The sequence below is a fragment of the Dicentrarchus labrax genome, unplaced genomic scaffold (genome assembly GCF_905237075.1).
Source record: "Dicentrarchus labrax unplaced genomic scaffold, dlabrax2021, whole genome shotgun sequence".
In the NCBI taxonomy this organism is placed as follows: Eukaryota; Metazoa; Chordata; class Actinopteri; family Moronidae; genus Dicentrarchus; species Dicentrarchus labrax.
Window position 1 is genome coordinate 21,449,748 of NW_026136722.1, and position 23,158 is coordinate 21,472,905.

A 23,158-nucleotide genomic window follows, 5' to 3' on the forward strand; every position below is an offset into this window, starting at 1 on the left:
TCTTACACATGGTGAGACTACGAGACTACTAAAATAGTTTAGGAATAAATTGTACTTGTATAATAGTGTTTGGTGTTTTTACATTATTTAAGACTTCTATACCAAACATAATGTAAAATTATGGTATTCTGGAAATATACTGGGTTAGTTACTCAAAATTTTTTATTTATTACTCATTACTCTTTCAAAAGTAATAGTGAATGTAAGTGTTTCCATATTCCAAACTAGTTTCCTCCACAATTACAACAATTAATTCAATTTATAGCAACACTACTAGTTACTGGGGGAAGTGATATTCGATCACTAAAAGAGCCAGAATTCCCATCACAGTCTTTGTATGCCACTGACCAGCCAATGACAGGTAAAGCCTGTAAAGTGTGTGTGTGTGTGTGTGTGTGTGTGTGTGTGTGTGTGTGTGTGTGTGTGTGTGTGTGTGTGCTGGGATGCAGAACAATCAGAAGCTACTGCTGTTACATAAGAAATAGACAGAGTGGCTCTGTGCACAGCGCTGCTCCAGCTGCCCTATCCTATCTCTTTAACTGACAGAGCTGCTCCGCTCTGCGCGTGTGCGTGCGTGCGTGCGTGTGTGCGTGTATGTGTGTGTGTGTGTGTGTGTGGAGGAGAAATTACGAGACAGAGAGGGCCACTCTGTTGTGGAGGAGGACTAGGCGATCGAAAACACAACAGAGAAGTTCTTTTGTACAGAGCTGAACGGTTTTGCAGAGGAGGTTGTGCATCGGCGTTTCATTAATTCTGTTTTTGGACCCGGTTACTCTTCTTGTCTCTATGGGCTCGGAAGGCGCATCTCTCACCTCCCGATAGGACATAACGGGCAGGGCTGTCTCCTAATAATTATTTATTTCGCCTTCTCTGCGGCGCAACGTTGGGAGAAACGTGATCGAGAGGCAGCGATAACAGCGAGCTGATCATGGATTAATGCTCGTGTGAATTTTCATCTGAGAGGTAAGGGATGCTGCGGGGGAAAAAGGCCGGACGAGCAGGATGCGTCCATGGGTGCAGGATGTGTGTGCTTGTGATGGATGATGGGGCGGTGGGTTATGGCAGCATCCACACTGCGGCTCTTCCGCTCGGACGAGGTAGAGGAGGCTGCAGGGAGATCGGGGGTGATGTGGGTGAATGGCGCTGGGTGTTCCATCTCTTTGTGTGCACGGTGGGGCCTTTGAGGGACGGAGCTGATCAGCCGCATCGAGCTGCGTATTATTAACAAACACAATGACGTCAGCGTCTGTCAGTGACGCAATCTTTTTCGTTCTCGTTTGTGCAGCGATGTGATTTCTTTCTTTTTAGTCATTTCTACCCGGGTGTGTTATGAGTTATTCTGTGTTTGTCGTGGTTCCACCCCTGCTGCTCTGTCAGCTCTTTTTCAGTATCTGCGGACTCCATGTTTCTATAGGCTACCTTCTAAATAGATGATTATGGCTTAAAGGTCCAGTGTGTAACATTTCGGAGGCTCTATTAGCAGAAATGGAATATAATATTCATAAGTATGTTTTCATCAGTGTATAATCACCTGGAAATAAGAATCACTGTGTGTGTAGAATGAGCCATTTATCTACAGAGGGAGTAAGTCTTCTTTTAAGGTGGCTGCCATATTGATGTTTCTACAGTAGCCAAAAACGGACAAACCAAACACTGGCTTTACCAGATAGGGCCACAGGTTCTACACCAGGGGTAGGAAACCTGCAGTTCTGGAGCCGCACATGGGTCTTTAGGAATAACAGTTCAAATAACAGTAACAAATGTAGGCCGATAACTGATTCTTACATTCTCTATAAGTATAAGCTATAGGCTACAGTACAGGTCCATTTACCATTTCTATTGAGGCCACTATGTTGAACTGCCATGTTACTACAGTAGCCGAGAATGGACAGACCAAACAATGGCTCTTGACCATACTTTCCCCTACACACTTCTCAGCCCATTCTTATTCCCAGGTCATCAAATCAAGACACCAGCAGTGTTCAGTTAGTTGCAATCTCAAACTTCATTGCTAGATGCCACTAAATCCTACACACTGGTCCATTATTAGTGCTTCGAGAGCTTGGAGGATTTGTTTGCTTTCAACACTAACCCTGCTATGCTATACCGTGATGCTTTATCTGTTGTGAGAAATTAGCCTTAGGAGGCTCAGAAATGTTTTCCAGCTCCAGAGCTTTTTGGCCAATAATGCTGAGCCCTGTCCTACACGCCTGGATGAGACGAGGGGTTTCAGTTGGTTTAAAATCTGCTCACTTAGACCGGTGCAAACATGCACCGGCGACTTTAATACATATGTTTTGGTCATGTTCCACTCTTCGCACATTCTGGCTTGCGATATTTAATTCCTTGAGTGAGGTTTTTAGTATGGTTATTGATCCACATCCTTTAATAGCTTTATTTGGTGTGAGATCGGGGGACTGTGACTGGCCATCAAACATGTACAGTGCTGTGGCTTTCACTACCTTACTTGCCCGTCGCCAAATATTGTTAAATTGGAAGAACTCCAAACCCCCATCCCATGTCAGATGGATCAGGGATATTATGTTTGTAAGTTGGAAAAAATTAAATTCACCCTGAGCGGTAATAAGGACAAGTTTAACAAGGTCTGGATGCCTTTTCTGACTTATTTTGATAACATGACTGATGTGACAAACTGGGACTAGTAGTGGATATATTTGCATATGTAGGTGAAGACTGGTATTATTTTCTCTGTTGTATTTTCCTTTCCTTTAGAGGATTTGGGACAATGGGGTGAGGGGGCTGGGGGTGGGGGGTTTAATGTGTACATTTACTGAATCTGTGATTTGTATATATGTTTAATTTCAAATGCCAATAAACAGATTTTAAAAAGTAAATAAATCTGCTCACTTAATGTAAAATATGGCCATAACAGATCATTAATCTAAATTACTGCGTTAAACTTGCCCCTGTAGCAGACACTATAATATAGAAAAAACTTTCCTAAAAGATTTGTATTTGTATTTTTTTTGTATTTGTGTATTTGTGAAATAGTGATGAAAAATGTTGACACAAATGTTAGCTTCCCCTAAAATTTAAGATTAAGATTTACTTTATTAATCCCCTATTGGAGAAATTATTTTTTTCACTCTTTTTTATTTTAGGTAGCAGTGCCCCATGAGCAGTGCACAGGAGGTAAAACTGGCACCTCTCCAGCTAACAGTCCACACTCCATACTGTGGTCTGTTGAACCAGCAACCCTCCGATTCCCAAGCAAAGTCCCTACACACTGAGCTACTGCCGCCCCACCCTATTGTAGAATGGTTGGGCGTGAGGGAGTTTCTGACTGTGTCACGCCAGAAAAACTTTAAGAACCACTGTGTTGAATACTGGATTATCTTGATCTTAAAGATGGACAATCTTCAGTGTACAGTTAGTAATGTTTATGGACAGAATACCTCAAGCAAAACATATATTTTCCACAGTCTCTTTAAAGTCAACTTATTACTGGAAAGATATACCAATGCTGAGGAGACTTAGGCATGGATTGATGCCTTACATTATCCTTTTGTTTTAAACCTACCTACATTTTATGTCAGCACTTTTTTCCTTCATTTAGAGATTTATGAATCCTGATTCCAAATACTACACATGGAATTAGTCTAGCAGGCCGCTTCAGTTGAAGATTGGTGGATTTATGGTTGATGTCATCAGAAGGTTTGCAATTTATTTCAGATGCTTCTCCCTCTTATGTTCAATTGCTGAACACAAAATTATTACTTTTGGGCTGAAAGGTGCCAAAGAAGTTCTAATAATAGAGGGTACTGAAAGCTAAATAATAACATACTGGAAGATAAAATATTTGAAGATTCACTCCAGAAAATACAAACTATCTAGGTGTCTACATGATTGGTTTCAGTCATATTTTAAAATTTAAGATCCGTGTGAGAGAGTTGACAAAGTCATCCCTTTTAAACAACAGAATGGGTATTCCCCAAGGTTCAATCATTGGTACACTGCTTATCAGTCTGTTTATAAATGACCTGCCTACAAGTTGAGTCAGAGGCTTAGTCGCATGCCAGCAGGTATGCTAACTCCATCCTTGGACGATGTCGATCAGTGGAAACCCTGTCTCATAGAAATTACGTTTGTATATTACTAAATTGTTTTCGTCACAACGTAATTCCTGCCTGGATTATGTTCAAAGACAATGTATTTTAAAACACTATATTTATGTAATGCAGTGGTGTTGCAAGGAGTTAGTTGGGGTGGGCGTACAAAGTGTAGGACTGTCACACCACTGTCCAGGGTTCATGTCCAGACTCCTGCATTAAAAACACTGTTTTAATTTAATAATTGGTTTAACAGTTTAGAACATTAGAAAACAGGGTTTGGCTGAAAAGAACTACATACAGGCAGCCCAGTTTCCAATGCACTCTATGATTTTCTCCCATTTTCTCTTATTGTATGACTGTATGAGCTCAAGCATCACCAGCTACAATCACATACTTCACATCCTCATACAATCAGGCACTGAAAATAATGGACAAAAGCCTGTCTGCCACCGTCACATACTAAAAAGATACAATCTACTGTTAGAGATTTACTCATTTTCATTTTTTTTTAATTAGTTGTCAGACAACTCTTTCCAGATATATCCAAAGAAAAGACATTAAGAGAGGTGGTAGGACCATGGTGAATGGCAATTTGAAATACCACATTATAGATCTAAATTTGGAAAATTTAAAGTAGCAATTGGACAAAAATTAAAGGTCAACATTTAGGATGATCTGTTGGCAGAAATGGAATATAATATTCATAGGTATGTTTTCATCATTGTATAATCACTACTAGTATAACCACAGGTGACTACATTCCATGGAGGCCACCATATTGAAGAGTGGCAGTCCACTGTAGCCCAGAAGAGACAAACCAAACACTGGCACCGGATAGGGTCATTTGCATTTTTTTGCACGTTTCTCTGCCACCATAGTTTCTCCTTCGCACTGGGAGGGTGAAGCTAGCAAAATGTGATCTGCAACTACATCACAAGATGGCACTAAAACCAAGTCCTTTAAGAAAAACAGTTCTTTCAAAGAAGAACAGACTCAGGAGGTCTCAGTGAAGAACTTGATAAAAAAATAAAACAATAATTATGCCAATTAAAGGTGTCTTTGTAAGGTCTAGGGCTAAGAGATTAGACAAAAAAAAAAAAAATAATAATATTACATCCCATACTATACTGTAGATGTTAGCAGGGACGGCTGGTATATATGGGCTAACAGGGCTAAGCCCTCCATACCTTTTACAATAAAAATGAAAAACTATTATTAAAACCCTTAGAACATTGTTTTAAATTGTGCTAGAACCTAGAGCAGCAACAGCACTAAAAAGTGACAGACAAAACCCAGGATATATGATATATCTTGGGTTTTTTCCTGTGAATGGGCTAAATTCATTCAGCCCAAGCACAGTAGCGTAAGCTTGCATTCACTTTTGATTGACAGGTGTCGTGACAAGCCCCCTTCATATGCTGCCCATTTGGGCTAAATTCATTCAGCCCAAAGGCCAGTGCCTTCGACCAATCACAGCACAGTAGCTACTGTACAGTGAGGCTAGTTAGTAGTAGAATGTGGAGAGCGGGAAGTGAGCAACTGTGGCAATGGGGGGCGTTAGCATGAACATGAACAAGGTGGATTATTTACTTTATAATCAGTTTTCTTTAATGTCTTTGGATGAAAAATTGGAAGTGAAGAGATTGGGGACACATCGTCTAAATGATGTGCAAATAATACAAAAGAACAAACGACAAAATCGTATCTTTTGTGTTACGTGGTCTCAGCAAACGGACTGGCAAGTGTAGCTAGGAATTCACTTTTCTGTTTCCCATGTTTTCTTTTTGGAGGAGACACGGCTCGAACCCAACAAGGAATTGTGGATTTGAAACATTTATCCGACAAAAGTAGGAAACATGAATGCAGCACGAGCCACATTGGAAATGCTGTAAAGCTGTCATTGCTGGGTAAAGTGAACATTGCCTGTCAGCTTAATGAGGGCCACCGCATCGCTGTACAGAGAAACAACAAACCGGTAAAGAAAAACAGAGAAACAGGCATTCACTATCACAGATTGTGGACTGTATTACAGTTTATGGGGGACACAAGCTTGTCCTGTCCGATGAATCTCCCACTTCACTCCAGCAGGGAGTGTTTCTGGACCTCGTCGACCAGTTCTCTTTTTTAGACAGTCAATTAGCCAATCACCTGTCAAACACACAGGTTGCCAAGTACACATCTAAGACCAGCCAAAATGAGTTGCTTGACAGTATGTTAGCTATTTATGGACAAAAACTGGTGGATGAAATATCGCAGGCATCTTTTGTGGCTGTGCAAGCTGACGGATAAGGCACGCTCATAATGTGTCAGTAGCCGCACAGTGCTGTGACTCGGCTTGCTTTGAGAAAGCCAGGCCCTTTTGAACGTATTGACCCTGAACACTTTCCGCTGTTTAAAAGCACTTTCCAGCTGAAGCAGCTGGACAGTGCATGTGAACATTACCTGCAGAGAGAAAACTGAAAGGTGAGCTGATGATGGTGTACAGTAGTGTGGAGTTTGCGGGCATAACGTCCGCAATGTCACTTTTGAGGTTGCTGACTGAGAACAATCTTCAGAGCACTTTTTCTGAAACACTGAAAGTAACCCAAATAGCCATCACAATCCCTATTACAACTGCAGAGTCAGAGAGGTGTTTCAGTACACTGAAGAGGATCATGTCCTTTATTCAAAGCACAATGGGACAGGACAGGCTAAACACACTGGCTATGCTGTCTATTGAGCGGGACTTCATCCAAAAATCTGCAGACTTTAATGACATGGTGATTAACCTGTTTGCATCACAGAAAGGCCGTTGATGTGAGCTTAAATAAGATATGCCCAAGCTCTGAAACAGCTCTCTCTTCTACAAATAATTATTTTTGCTTTGGTTTTGTAAATAGTTTTATTTCTGGTACATGGGAAATGTTGTTGGTACTTTTCAAATATTGTTGTAGCCAATGGCAGCATGTGGGGGGGGGGGGAGGTTTTCTGGCATTAGGTCATTCTTTGGGTATATCTTGTGTTGCCATAGAGCACTTGCTATAACAAAGTATACAATGTTGTTGCGAACTTGAGGATGCACTGTGGCGCGTGCGCGGGACGTATGATGAGTGTAAAGCATTTGTAGCCCACCGACCCAAAATCACCACCAGCCGTCACTGTATGCTATTATTAGATTTGACCATTCTTATATTGCCAATTGTGGTACTTGTGTTTATGGTAACTTGCATACGAGAGTATGTCACAACGTAATATATTTTTGGAACATTTAAAAAAATTACTCTGTTGATTTATGAAAGTTTTAAAGAAAACTGATGGTGAGCTTTTGCGTTCTGAAATTCTGTTCTGAAGCTGTAAATCTGATGAACATAAGGAAATCAAGAAGTGATAGACGAACAGTAGAATTGTATCTTTGTTTTTGCAAACTTAATTTGATATTCGTTATTGCATATGTATAAAAAATGTATGCACATAAAGGAGAACAAAGTAGGGGTTTGTAGCAACCGATAATGTAATAATGGCCAATAATGTAATACCTTCCAATAACGTAATAATTCTGGCCATTTTAAATGTAATAAAGCCAATAACGTAATAAGTTGCCAATAATGTAATAAAGTTTTTGAGCCAATAAGGTAATAACATTTTGCCAATAATGTAATAAGTTAATGTAATAACTGCAGCCGATAATGTAATAATACAGAAATAGGACTGCATTTCTTGGAAATAAAATATTTTTTTGTAGTTTTTGTGCAGTTTGCTCATCAAAAATAGATATAGTGGATGGCATAGTTGTCATACTCATTCATCAAGGGTATGTATTATGCAGCACTCTCTCTCCTTAAATATGGTTGTATGGGTTGTTGTAAGAGACAATTTGAGAATTATTTGTTGTACAAAATCTATATTTAGAATTTTGTTAATTTTCTTAGTGTGTTTGCTCGGTGTTAAATGAAAATGTAACAACTGGATGTTTTGTTTGGGGTTTTCTGTTAATTTTTAAAATTTTCTGGATAGAACACACACACACACACACACACACACACACACACACATACGGGATGGCTTAGAGGGGCAATTATGAGTTGATTGGGTTTATTTTCTGTGCAGAGACCATCTAGAAATACCGCATGCACAAAGGGAAATATTTTCTGCAGCACTCGCATTTGACCACCAGATGGCAATGGAATAGCTAATTCACGTCAAGCTAGCAAAGCCATGTGACTGACTAGACTGATTAGAGTACCTTAATTGTCTGCAAACGTCCATACTTCAAACATGTGGAAAGGTAAATAATTAACTGATTCACCCTTAATTTTGTGGAATCCTTGTTGATAAATTCTTATATAATTGAGAATCATTAAAGTTAACACAGGAATAGCTAGTCTCATAAGATGTATAGGTATAGATTTATATCTCAGTAGATATTGTTGCAGTAGCATTCTTTTGTATGAATACAAGTTGTTACGTATTGTTGCAAGGAAATATCTGCTATAATAAGACAGCTGAATCAGTGTTTCCTCTATGATGATTTTGGAGCAGCGGCCCGCCGCTGTTAAATTTCTGCCGCCACGGTATCAGAAATGGGGCAGACGCACAATGTAGTCACGGTTGCCTTTTAAATGATCCTGCCGACATAATGCACCCCCGTTGGCTGCCGCTTACATTGCAATTTAACAACAAGTAGAACTATTCAGAGGTTATTGGGGCTGTCCAGTTTAACTCCACATACTGTTGTGTTGATGGAGCTTGTTGTCAAAACGTTCGCTTTCTTCCAAGTCGACTATTAAACTAACAGCTCCACCAAAAACGTCACCACGGTGGGTCCGTTGTAATTGGACAACGTTCAACTTGTCAGTTCTCAGCTCAACGCCTAATTGTGTGTGAATAGAGGTGAATAAATATATTGTTTGTGTTGCAAGTGTCAGTTCTGTTTCACACGTAAAACGCTTGCCGGTGGGACGGGACGGAACGAGGGGGGGGGGGTTTGTTCGGACAGGCCGGCCCCCACTGCTAAAAAAAATATCCTAGAGGAAACACTGGCTGAATGAGCTGAGGTTTATATCTATTATATATATATTTATCTGTAGGTTATGATTTTATTCAGTAATATTCAAGTGTAGGATAAGGAATTAAATGGTGTTAGCTAAACCTGATATAAAAATGATAAGTAGGTCCCTAATGACAAAATAAAAGCTTAGTGAACAATGTGTACTAATCTACTGAGTTCATCAGCATGCTTTACTACGAAATATCAACTATAAAAACTCTTTGCAGGTCACTGTTTAGAGTTGAAAAAGGGAATAACTTTGTCTTTAATACCATTGCAGGTATTTTACAAGCAATCTTTATCCTCTCCTGCATCATTTCGGAATGCAGAGGACATGGACACGGACAAATGTCTGATGAGACCTATACGGTGTCATACTCACTAAAGGGGGAATTTAATGTTCCTGTAGCAGAGAGATCCAAGACCCAGCGCTCTGCACCTGTTCAACTGTGGTGGAATAGGCAGCATTATGCCCTCAGTGAGGATGGTCAGTCAATTACATTTAATGGAAAATTGGTACCCAGAAAGTCAACTATCTCTGCAGTTGTAAATAAGGCTCTTGATAAAACAAAAGGCTCTGGTGTAAGAAAAATAAACATATACCTCGGGAACAGTACTTGGGAATCAGCCGAGCAAGTGGAAAGACACCTGACAGATCAAGATGTTACCAGCTCCATAAGGCAACATTCGGAACAAACCCTCACCAAAATCTATCACGGCCAAAGCAGTTCAAGATCGACACCAGGTACACCTTGTGACAGGCTAAAGGAGGGTCAAGTATGGCCGAGTCACATAATGTAATAGATGTGTTTTGTAGATATGTATGGCTAAGACCACGAAAGGTAAACACAGTGCGGAGATTGCTAGACACCTGAAGACATTTACAATGAGCATGGTCCACCAAAATCATACAGCAAGACCAAGGAAGGAGTTCAAAAGTGCTGTAAGAAAACTATGGGGTCCTTACAAGTAAAAATCATTCAGAGCTCCCATACCATCCCCAGAGCCAGGGTAAAGGGGGAAGCCACGTGTCCCGAGGAAAAAGAATAGACTTAGTCCAATATCAAGAAGGAGGAGGAACGGTTAAGCATTGCCAATTTATGCCAAGATATTGAATCAAGACCCAAAGGAAGTTCGAGTTGAGCCCCTCGGATTTATTATGGAAGACAAAGTCATGCATTGTCCAATCGCTAACTTCTCCAGAGAAGATCTGAAGAACACCCCACCGGCAACAAAACACAGCCCACCCAAAAGCAGAGGCGTTTGTTTGAGGAAACAAACAGGACAGAAAAGGGCACAAAGCAACCAACGCGCATACACCACAGAATCAGATGGAAATTTTAGAGTCTCGTGTACAGGCTAGGGATAATGTGTTGGTCAGGGTCAAGAGTGGCCATCACAGAGTCTCACAGAAACAATTGTGATACCAGGTGTGCAAAAACCCTAAGTTGCAGAAATACAAGGTGATTTCGAATCCAAATAGCCCCACCCAACACAAAGTGGTTCTCAGTGTCTGATGTGACCAGTGTGACAAGACTAGAAGAAAAGCAGCCCAAAGTCTCAGCCCAAATCAGTTCAACAAATGAACCTGCGAATACCTTACTCACATGAGGACAGATTGGAGGAGTTGAATCCCAAACCGAACATTCGCCTGACCCGATCCCGATGGCAACGCCAATTTCTGCAATTTCGCTCAATTGGCCACTATTGGAATTTTCCATTCGCAGAAACATTCGGAAGAAACAGTTGCCAGCCTAACATTTAATCCATATGGAGTGGATGGGACACCCCTTTCGGAGTATGTTGAGGGGACATGGGGAATATTTACAGAGGAGGCACAACATGGTACATAGGTACCACCTAACTCTCAGAGAGCATCCCAGATTTTTAATGTTCAGTTCCTTATTGTGTCGACTCTGGTTTGGATGCCACCCTAATATCACCATCTGGTGATTACTGGAAAACCGCCTCTTTGGTACTTAGACATTTTGTTGAAGGACAGTTGAACATTATGTAAGTTTAGAAGGACCTATTCCGGCTTACATTCAGGTCATTCAGGAGGCAGAGATGCATAGATGTTTTTTTTTTTTTTTGTGTTGTACGGTGTCCTCGAGTGCCCAGAGAGGCGCCTCAATAATTAATGTATTATTATTATTATTATTATAGAGTGTCCCAACCTGCCCCTCTGTCTGACACGAACTGGTGCTCGTCGATGCCAAACCTGCCTCTATGCCTGTTGCCAAACCGCCCTGCCTGATGATGAACCTGGCCTTCGTCTCAGCCTGAACCAGGGTTTTTACCTAATGCTGATGTTCAGTCTCTAGCTAACCCTTTGCTTGACATGGTTGAGGATGCTGGAAATGAGCATGGAGTTCAATACCTACCTTCAGAGATCTTATCAAGAATCTTTGAATTTTTTCTCAAGCAAGATATGTCAATGCTTGGGACATTCAATCGAGTCTCACTCTTATTCCGTGAACTGTCAGCAGCATTTCATCCCAACCTATACATAAGAGAATCTCTTGCAGAGAGCCTACAACTGGACAAAGAAGATGACTGTTCCATTAGTATTATGAAGCTCTACAAGGCTGCTGGACACAGCAGTGGTCTAAACATACGAATAAAACAGTTATTTGGCAACGACAGACGATGGATGAAAGCCTGGATTCTTCTTGGTAATGTAGCTTTTGGGCAGTACAAAATTAAGGACATATACTGGAAGAAGTAATGGCAATTTTATGTTGATGTTTTTCCCTCAGTTCAACTCAACACTTTTTACATTTGTAAATGAGTGTTCATGTTCTGTGTTGTATATTGAGGTTAAGTGCCATATAGTGCCTTATAGTGGTATTCCAGTTGTTTAAATACAGTTTTGAGTTTTAAGTGAGAACTGAATCATTTTCCCTTGAGAAATGTTTGAAAAAAGTTCTAATTAAAAATGTTTTCCAAGAAATAAATGTGGTAAATTAATTTGACAATGCAACATCCAACAGAGGCACTGACATGAAATTCTGAATTTACATATCTAAGCAAATAAACAAAATTCTAAATATAGATTTTGTACAACAAATATTCTGAAATTGGCTCTTACAACCATATTTAAGGAGAGAGAGTGCTGCATAATACATACCCTTGATGAATGAATATGATGACTATGCCATCCACTATATCGATTGTTGATGAGCAAACTGCACAAAAACTACAAAAAATATTTTAATTTCCAAGAAATGTAGTCCTATTTATGTATTATTACATTATTGGCTGCAGTTATTACATTTCAAAGGATTTTTTTAATGCTGTGCCAATAACGTAATAACCAGCCAATAACGTAATAACTTATTACATTATTGGCAAAATGTTATTACCTTATTGGCTCAAAAACGTTATTACATTATTGGCAAGTTATTACGTTATTGGCTTTATTACATTTAAAATGGCCAGAATTATTACGTTATTGGCAGGTATTACATTATTGGCCATTATTACATTATCTGTTGCTACAGGGTTTAATACCTTAGTTTTAAGTTAACTGTGGTGTTTGTGTTTGTTGACTGAGTGCAGGGCTGAGTGACACACAGCTTTGACCCAAATTCTCACAGAATGTCGATCAAATTCCTTAGTACTGACCACTCTCTGTGAGATAGATAAATTCTAGTGCAAAAATTCACTTAAAGAAAGTTGGTAGAAAGCTTATAACAACCATTTTGTAATTTAGATCATAAAGTGTAACCACATTATCTAAGTGAATATGAAAGCATAGACAAACTGGGGGGAAAAAGCTTGTTTGGATTGTACTGTGTGGGAGGAGTTTGATCATGACATGATGGGTAAAATACCATCAATAATTACTGTGTACCAAGATAATTATATGGAGTCAATAATATATACCATCTAGAGAGATACAAATTCTCAGAAGATACAACACTAACAATGAAAATGTAAGGAAGATCATGTATAAGGGTGCAGAGGAACAAAAATACACGAATAGAAGGGGTGATTGAAAAAGACATATATACAGACTCACACATTCATATATTTATATATGTACGGAAAGAGAGAGGGAGAGAGAAAGAGAGAGGGAGAGAGAGAGTAGGCCATAGGTCTCAAAATGACAACTGAACAGCTGAACCATCTCCATGACAACTGAGTATTCCATCCGCCGATGAAGACCATGAAATCTGTTGAAAAAGTGGGCATTGAGTGAAGACTCTTCGTCAGTGACATGCTGCCATGCGTGTATATGCAGATATACTGTGTCAGATGATATATGTGTGTGTTTATGTGTGTAGGTGTTAAGAAGGCTTGCAATTTACATAGATTTCAGGCACAGCAACCACCTTCAGTTTTATTGGACAGCCTACAAAAGCACGTCATATGACCTACTTGTCATAATACTACACCCAACAAATTTGGTAATTGTGTCTTTTCTCTCACAAAATTTAGTCTTCAAACTAGCCTATGTTTTTATTGCAGCCTGTGAATCCATAAAAGTTATAGGCTAGATGAAAAGCAAACCTGACTCAAACTGATGACAAACCACATTATTTTAAACAACTTAGGTTTAGGTTTAGAGGCATAGTCTATCTTACAAATGTTTTTTTTTACCTTCTACCTTTTGTTGCCTGTGACCTGTATTTTCCCAACTATCTGTCTAAAAGACAGTAAGTCAAACATTTCATCTACCAAATATGCAGCTTCATTAGTTCTTTATTTCTTGAAGCCTGCTGTGCATTATTAAAATCCAATTTTGTTTCTTAAAATCAAAGTAATGGAATATTTCCAGCTACTGAATATAACCGCTCCATCTTCCAAACTAGTTTCCTCAACGATTACAAAAATTATTAGTATTTAATTAGTATCAGTATAATTAGTATTATTTGTTACCCTACTGGTTACCTACTGGGTAAGTAATATTATTACTGTAATATTATTAGAAATAATGGGTTACTGCACAATACTGGTCATGTCATCACCAGGACACAAAACCTTAGAGAAGGCCTTTACATTGTTGTCGGTTGGTTTCCTGTGCACGGGTTAGAAATACAGCAGAAGCAGCTGCAGTGAACAGAGCAGAAATGAGAAGGGACTGCACATCTCTCATAATGCTTAATCCTTACTAATATCATTTCAGGTTATTATGATGTATGATTGCTCTGCTGACACAGATAAGCCCAGTGGGGAAGACAGTGTGTCTGTCATGAGTCATCAATTGTAGCATCAGACAGATTGATTTGACTGTGTGGGTCATGTTGATCTGCTCCTTACTGTATTAGCCTTCACTCTCACACTGTGTCAAACAGAAGGGATCCTAACATGACATTTAGTGTCTTCTCAGTCTTCTCCCATAATGCATCTGTGGCATTGCTTTGCTACTTCCTCAATCTAGAGTATGCAAAGTTCAAACTCAGTCCAGTCCTTCTCTTTGTGCCGCCTGTATAGTGAATTATTTAGACAAGCACTAGCCTTTTAATGCATTTCATGGTGTGGTGTCTAAGTTGAAATAACTTTACCCTGTCTATTCTTTTAATCGTGGCTTTATAGAGAAATATTGAGTGGACGTATATAAAGTTAAATATATCTATAAGTAGTGGTAGAACAAATCACATCCCTACTTCCTCCCACTGGCCTTGCATAGACATAAAGTATTTATTTTTCACATGGTTTCTTTTTCACATGGTCTCCCTACTTTAATTTCTTTGTTATTTTTTGGGCCAATATATCATCAAAATGATTTTGAAGCTGTTATTTTAAAAAAATATAGGTAAGGTAAGGTAGGAGGTAGAAAAGTTGCATAATGTTACTTTAAATCCATACCATGTGTCTTTAGTGACCACGGACTACAATAAATTACATCCTGTCTAGTTTATTAACTTGATTAAATTAAACTCTCAACTCCCTGTTGCTACTGGTATTTTAAACAATGTTCTGGTGTCAAAATGATAAAATTGTTTCTCTAATGTTTTTCCACAAAACTTTTATAGTTTGTCATGATGGTGCAGCAGGTAGTGCTAAGCAATAGTTTCTTGGAGGGTTTTGAGGACAGAAGCTCTGGAAATGAAGATGTGCCTGAGGCTACTGATGCTGAGTAAATAGTTTTTGTTCCATTCATGAATCAGATAATTTAAAAGAAGAACTGGAACATGAGAATGGCAAAGCCACATGTTACACTGGTCAATATGCCATCCAAGTAGCAGAGAAACAGCACTGTTTTCAGATTTGTGGCAATGCATTTTCCAGCTAATCCAAGAGGGTTTTTAAATAGTGTATTCAGTTTACGTGGTAGAAGAATTTCATCAACCCATTAAGAAACACTTAATCCTGCAGTTTATCAGGAAGATTCAAGATCAAAATTATCACGTTTGAGTGGTTTTCAGTGGACAGGAAGGATATGAAAAGTTGTAGTCTGAACAGTAACTAGTAACTAAAGCTGTCAGACAAATTAAGTATAGTAAAATGTACAATATTTGCCTCTGAGATAGCAGAGTACTAGAAGTATACAGTTTCATAAAATAGAAATTCAAGTTAACTATTTAAGCCTTTTTTCCCCAAAACCTAATCTGATTTCTTCCAGGTTTCAAGACCCAATTTCTGATACAATGCATGTGTTTGCATGTTGGCTTGATTAGAAAGCATTGCTTCATCCCGCTTATTTCTCAGCAAGTTGTTAAAATCTTTGCCTACATTTTGTCTAAACGTGTAGAGTTGATTGAGCAGCAGCTTCTTACCATTTTCCCTCTTGTTTTATTTTCCCATGAGAATGTGCAGTGACAGATGCTGGCTGTGGTGACTTTGTGTATGCAAATCAGTTTATCATGTCATTCCTCATCTCAATTCATTATCACATATAGCCCATAGTCTGTTATTGAAGGGTTAGTTAACACTGTATTCATTGACACTATTGAAGGCCAGACACTTCTCAGTTACCTCACCCTCTCATTATTAATGCAAAGATACAAATAATGGTTACACATCAGAATGACTGAGCCCCAGTCGACGAACTTCATTCATTGTTTGTATTTGTCAGTTATGTAAGGTAGAATAAGTAGAACTTAGTTTGTCTTAGACATGAACAAGTAATAACAAGTCTCCACCCTATACATGTAGTTATGAAACCGGCCTTACTCCCAAGTCATCAAATACTGCCACATGGTCAGTGGCCTTCCCCTTCAAAATATGCTGCTCTAGGTATCCCTCTAGCATAATTTCTGGATGTGCCAGTCAAGTGACTTAAAAAAAAAAAAAAAAGAGCAAGATAGTCCACATATGGAGGTTGTGAGGTAGATGGATGGCTCATAAAACACAGGACTTTTATTTGTGTTCCATGTGAAACCAAATGTAAACAATTTCTGTTTAGTAACGTATATATCATGTACGTTACATAATTTTGGTTTTATTCATCTGATTCATCATGATCTCAGTTATGTAACGTAAACTTACGATCTTTTAGGAAGTATGAGGAGGAGACGGAGGAGGACCCAAATGCAAATCCAAATCCAAAATGTGGCTGAAGGGAGGGACAAAAAGGCAGTAACGACAAAATGGGTCTGAGGCAACCATCCTGACCCCGAGCTTAACTGCTTTTCAGTTACTTTGTGGTAACTTAACTTAAAGGCCTTATGGCCTTAATTATTATCTAATTCTGAGGCCTTGTCTTGAAGTGGGGCACTAGCTTTAATACTAGAGCTCTGCAGTGTCTTCAGCTATATTGACATTTAAAATGAACGAGCACAGAGGAAGTTAAAGGTGACTAAAGGCCATCTACTAAAACACAGTCCTTGAACTTCACTTACATCATAGATTTGGTAAAGTGAATTTACCTTGAACACACTGAAACACCAAGTTGCCATTTTTACACTCTGGGAAATGTTTTGGAAAAGCTTTGTTTTTGTTAGGAAAAGAGCAATTTAGTACGGACAGTGGATGAAATCAAGATTATGCATTTACAAATTTAGCTGGTTTTATGTGGACATACCCTAAATTACATAATCCAACCCTGGGTGTAGCTCAAGGCAGATTTGTCATTCATTTAAGGGGTTGGTAGTTCGATCCCTAGCACTTAAGCAACCTTGAGTCAGGACATGCAGGCTTTTTTTTAATGAAACTATGTAATTTGATTTTAACATAAGCAAAAAACCCAAATATCCATATTTGTTTTGTGTTTGTGCAGTCACTTGCAGAGAAGCTCTTTGGAGACAGTATGGGTTGAGGAAATCATACGCTGTTGGTAGTGTATGTGATGAATTCAGCCTTACCAACAATTCCGTAAATCATGGAATTCAGATGGACTAAGGAAAAATGGAACTGAGTGATTCATGTGGCTGTGTTTCACAGCCTTTGCATCATAACAGAGGTCTTTTGCAGTGAAACCTCACATTTCTATTTGAAGTAACTGTGACTGTGTTAGTCATCTTTAACCTTAGCCAATAAACACAGTGATAGTGCTCATTTCTTCAACTCAGTTTCCTCTGTGACAGTTAGTCTGTTAGTTTACCAGGGGAGACTCTATTACACAATTAATTCTGCAAACCAATAAACAAAACAGATGCGACAAAACTTTTTTTGCTCCTGCTCACTCTGCGTCTGAGTCTGAGCCAGCTCCAGTGTTGCCAACTTGCCAACTTTCTTGCTAGAATTTAGCAACTTTTCAGACTCTAAGACCCTGATTTATTTGTAAAAAGCGAAAAACTGCTTAAAAAAGCTGCTGCCCCACCGACAGCCGTACTCCTGTTTTGAGGGAGATGTCAATCAAAATGTGATCTGTCATGCCTACACAGTCTTGATAAATGTTTGCTTTCTAATATTCTCTGTTCTGGACACCCTGACTCTTTAGCAAACAGCTATATTCATGTTCTAAATCTCATATATATATATAACCATTAAGGTGAAATACTTAGTTTTTTTTTATACTATCTTCATTCATATCAATTTTTGTATATAACAGGATACACAAAAAACAAGAAACAAACAAGCCAAAAAAAAACAAAAAACACAGGGCATGTTTAAAAAGAATAATTAAGTACACTGCTGCATCACTAGCATTATCTAACATCTTAGCACAAATTCTAAATAATGAGAGGTGGATGGCACTCAATGAACTTCCTTGCTGGTCAGGGTCAGTGTCATATTTAGCAAGGTGAGCCAGAAATGGCTGTTATGTATCCGAAAAATGTATTAAGGTTGTCCATCATGCCGTATCAAACTTTCTCCATATATAAAATACCAGTGAGCTCACTCAACCAAGACTTAAACTGAGGCACAGTATCTGACTTCCAGAGTCTTAGAATCACTTTCTTTGCAATTACCATTCCATACGTAAAGAGAAGAGTGAAGTAGAAGAAGATACACTTTATTGGGGAACACAGGCTAAAATCCACACCTCATGCACTTGTGGACATGCAAGAGAGAGATGGTGGAGTGATGGGGCTGCAACATTACCATGAGCAGGTTTTGAGGTTAGGTGCCTTGCTCAAGGGCACCTCAGCAGTGCACAGGAGGTGAAACTGGCACCTCTCCAGCTACCAGTCCACACTCCATATTTTGTGGTCTGTGGGACTGGAACCAGCGACCCTCTGGTTCCCAAGCCAAGTCTCTACACACTGAGCCTAATAAAGCAGATACTTCCATCTTGTAACGCGCCTGCCAATAGATAAGGGCCCTAGCATTCACTGCCCAATAATAATGCAGGAAATATGGGTATTCTAACCCTCCCATTTCTCCTGGTTTATGTAAATGAGTTTTTGAAATTCTATGAGCTTTGAAGCCCCAAATAAAAGGCATAACTATCAAATCCAAAGATCTGAAACAAGAACGTGCCAAAAAAATGGGTACATTTTGAAAGAGATACAACAAGCTCAGCAGGGAGACCCTTTTGATGGCATTTATTCGACCCACCATAGAAAGACAAAGAGTCCTCCATTTTTCAATGTCCCTCCTCAGTTTTTCCACTTTCTCAACACAATTCAACTTAAAAATTAGCTTAGGGTCTTTTGGCAGAACTGCTCCAAGATACTTCAGTCTATCTGTAATTTTGAATGGGAGATTATGCAAAAATTCAGCATTGAGATCAGCACCCAGCCACATAAATTCACTCTTCCGCCAGTTAATGGTGTATCCTGAAACTTCACCAAATGTTCTTATAAGATCTAGTAGAACAGGAACGGATTACTCAGGTTGTGTTATGAAGAGAACAACATCATCCGTGTATAGGGAAATATGATGCTCCACATTACCCAATCGGATGGGTTCAATAGAAGGGTGGTTCTTAATACTAATGGCAAGAGGGTCAATAGCAATGGCAAAGAGCAACGGGCTGAGGGGGCAGCCCTGGCGTGTCCCGCGGTGTAATAAGAACGGCACTGATCTTTCTTGATTTGTGATGATGGTGGAATATGGATGGGCATAAAGTATTGTAATCCACAAAACAAATTGACTACCAAACCCAAATTCCTCCAATACCTTCACCATGTAGGCCCATTCCACTTGGTCAAATGCCTTTTCTGCATCTAAGCAGAGGGCAGCCACCCTTGAACCCCTACTATACCCATTCAATTCAATTCAATTCAATTCAATTCAATTTTATTTGTATAGCGCCAATTCATAACAGAAGTTATCTCAGGACACTTTTCAAATAGTGCAGGTCTAGACCGAACTCCTTATAACATTATTAACAGAGACCCAACAGTACCACCATGGGTAAGCACTTGGCGACGGGGGCAAGGAAAAACTGCCTGTTAAAAGGCAGAAACCTAGGACAGACCCTGGGTGGGTGGTTGTCTGCCTCGACCAGTTGGGGTGAGAGAGAGAGAGAGAGAGAGAGAGAGAGAGAGAGAGAGAGACGCACAGCAACAACAGTAGCAACAACTACACTAATAGTAGTGACTGATGATGATGAACATGAAGAAGATGATGGCAACGACAGCAACGATGACAGTGATTATAGTAATAATAGTGACCGTGTGAAGTTTCATTGAGATTGGACCATGTACACTGAACTTGTGAGGACGTGTTCAGGGTGGGACTGTTACATAATGAATTCATCATGGGCAGGCGGCTTAACATACAGTGACAAATAGCACAACTTTTGATCAGCAATATTGTTTAACTGACCAATTCTGAAGTTGATCCGATAAATTCTCTAGGAGGAGTTTGTTCAAATACAAGGCAAAAAATTCACCGAAAATGACCATGGAATTCAAAATGGCCAACTTTGACGGATAGCCACGGACACGCCCTTCAACGTACATGCACAAATAGCACAACTTTTAATCAGCAATGTTTTTTGACTGTACCGACCAATTTTGAAGTCGATCCGATAAATTCCCTAGGAGGAGTTCGTTCAAATACAAGGCGAAAAGTTTGGGAAAAGTGAATATGTAAATCAAAATGGCCGACTTCCTGTGGGGTTTGGGGCATGGGTCCAAGAGGCTTTTCTGTACGTCTCGGCACCTTACAGGTTTCTACCGAGTTTCATACATATCGGTGAAACGTGCCGCCGGGCCGCTTTGCTGAAATACTGTAGGGGGCGCTACAAATTGTGCACGATGCCTAAGGAAGACATGGGGAACTATGGGCCCAAGTTGGTGTCAATCGGACATACCAATGGGGAGAAATACCCCACCTCCTGTTTTGACGAAAAATCTACAGAAAGTCCTAATTTTATAGCGTGCTTATTTTTTGAAATATCAAATTCTTTAAATTACTTTTTTTGCCAGAACGGTCTCTAGATGCTACGTGAAAAATGTTCGGACAAAGCGCATAAGGGAAACACAAAAAAGTAATTTATTTACATTTCGTGAAAACAAATTATAGGCAGAAGTGGGCGGGGCCTATATGGGGAGATGCAGCTTTTTTTCACTTTTCATGATAGTAGCGCCACCTAGTGGCCAACCCGAAAGCAACGCATAGAATATTAAATTTTTCCCAGGACTGACATACGTGCCGCGTTTCCTGAATTTTTGAGCACGGGAAATCCTCCAAATATGCGTTTGTTTAGGAGGAAAAAGAAGAAAAAGAAGAATTCCTTCTATTACAATAGGGCCTTCGCATGGTCAGTGCTCGGGCCCTAATAATATCAGTGATATTAGCAATGGCAGTCAAGCAGGACCATGGCAGGAGGCTCCACCAGGATCCATGAGAACCTGCGAGACGAGAAAGCACAAGAACTCAGGGGAAGAAGTGAAGTTAGTAACGACATGTTTGTAATTTAGATAATTGATTAATTTCATCGGGCTTGATTAATAGATATAATTGCGTATCATCTGTATAGCAACGAAAGTTAATGGAGTGATTCCTAATAATGTTGCCTAAGGGAAGCATATATAAAGTGAATAGTATTGGTCCAAGTACAGAACCTTGTGGAACTCCATGACTAACTGTAGTATTTATGGAAGATTAATTGTTAACGTGTACAAACTGAGAACGATCTGATAAGTATGACCTAAACTAGCTTAGTTTCCTTTAGCGTCCTTTAATGCCAATTTGATGCTAAAGTTTCTGTAAAAGAATATTATGTCCAATGGTGGAAGTTGGAAGCAATCAAAAGGTCATTAACTTTAACCAGAGCTGTCTCTGTGCTGTGATGAACTCTAAATCCTGACTGAAAATTCTCAAATAAACTTTTGTTATGTAGAAAGTCACACAGCTGTTTGGCAACTACTTTCTCCAGAATCTTAGAGAGGAAGACGGCAGCTAAGTTAACACAGGGACCCCTACTCCCTCTCCACTAATGAGGACAATGGCTTGTGGAAAACAACAACGAAATATATCCACATATGCACACATAAAGCTGTAACCAGTCATGAAAATGTCTCGGCCAATGTACAAAGTGAAAGTCACATACCAAAGTATGCCATGTCGGCGGATGGGTAATTAGTGTTCAAAAAAAAATTTATTTTTTTTTTTATTTTTAAAATATTTTTTATTAAATTTTTTTTTAATTTTTTGTTTGTTTTTTTTTATATTTTTTTTTTTTTTTTGGGGGGTTGAAAACTACATTTTTTCCCTTTTCTGTTCCCTTTCCCCCCTTTTTATTTTATTTTATTTGGCAAAATTGTCAGGCCTGGTGAAAATGGGGATATTTGCTATGTGCGTCATTTTGCCCCCTTTAAAAAGTCATTTGGAAGTCGGTGAAAAGGACGCACTAGGTGGCGCTACTATCATAAAAAATGCGTTTAGGCTAATAACTTCTGCATAGTTTGTCGCACATACAAAAACCTTATATCCCCACGTTTGGTGAATGGAGCTGAATCTCCCCATATAGGCCACGCCCACTTTCGCATATCTTTTTTTTCCCTAGAGCACCAAATGTTCATAAACTACTTTTTCATGTTCCTCCTATGCGCTTTGTCCGATTCGCACAACATTTTTCACATAGCACCTGTGGACTGTCCTTATAAAAAAGTAATTCAAACTCCCTGAGGCTCACTAAAAAATGTGTCAACAATCCGCCACTGGGTGGTGCTCTGGTGGCAGTGTAAATCACTGTGCGGAGACCGTAATAGTTATGAATATGAAATTCACACTGCCTGAAGCTCACATACCAAGAATTGGTTTGTCGTGTTTGTAGCGCCCCCTACAGGATAAAAAAAAGCAGCCCTGGCGCCACGTTTCACCGATATGTACGAAACTCGGTAGACACGTGTAACATGGCGAGACCTACAAAAAAGCCTCTTGGACCCATACCCGAAACCCCACAGGAAGTTGGCCATGTTGATTTTCATTTTCACTTTCGGCAAACTTTTCGCTTTGTATTTGAACAAACTCCTCCTAGGGAATTTATCGGATATGCTTCAAAATTTGTGAGTACAGTCAAAAAATGGTTCTGATTAAAAGTTGTGCTATTTGTGCATGTACGTTGAAGGGCGTGTCCGTGGCGTGCCGTCAAAGTTGGCCATTTTGAATTCCGTGCGCATTTTCTGTGAATTTTTCGCCTTGTATTTGAACGAACTCCTCCTAGGTAATTTATCGGATCTACTTCAAAATTGGTCAGTACAGTCGGAAAATGGTGCTAATTAAAAGTTGTGCTATTTGTGCATGTACATTAAAGGGCGTGCCCGTGGCG

At 39.4% G+C, this 23,158-nt stretch overlaps 1 protein-coding gene across 1 annotated transcript in view; it reads left to right on the top strand.

The window, feature by feature from the left end:
- Window positions 1-510: 510 nt before the first annotated feature.
- fbxl16 (F-box and leucine-rich repeat protein 16) overlaps window positions 511-23,158 on the top strand; it is a 53,892-nt gene continuing 31,244 nt past the window's right edge. Inside the window, exon 1 of the mRNA XM_051386920.1 lies at window positions 511-963. The gene's annotated coding sequence lies outside the window, so the exon portion shown is untranslated. The remainder of the gene's footprint in view (window positions 964-23,158) is intronic.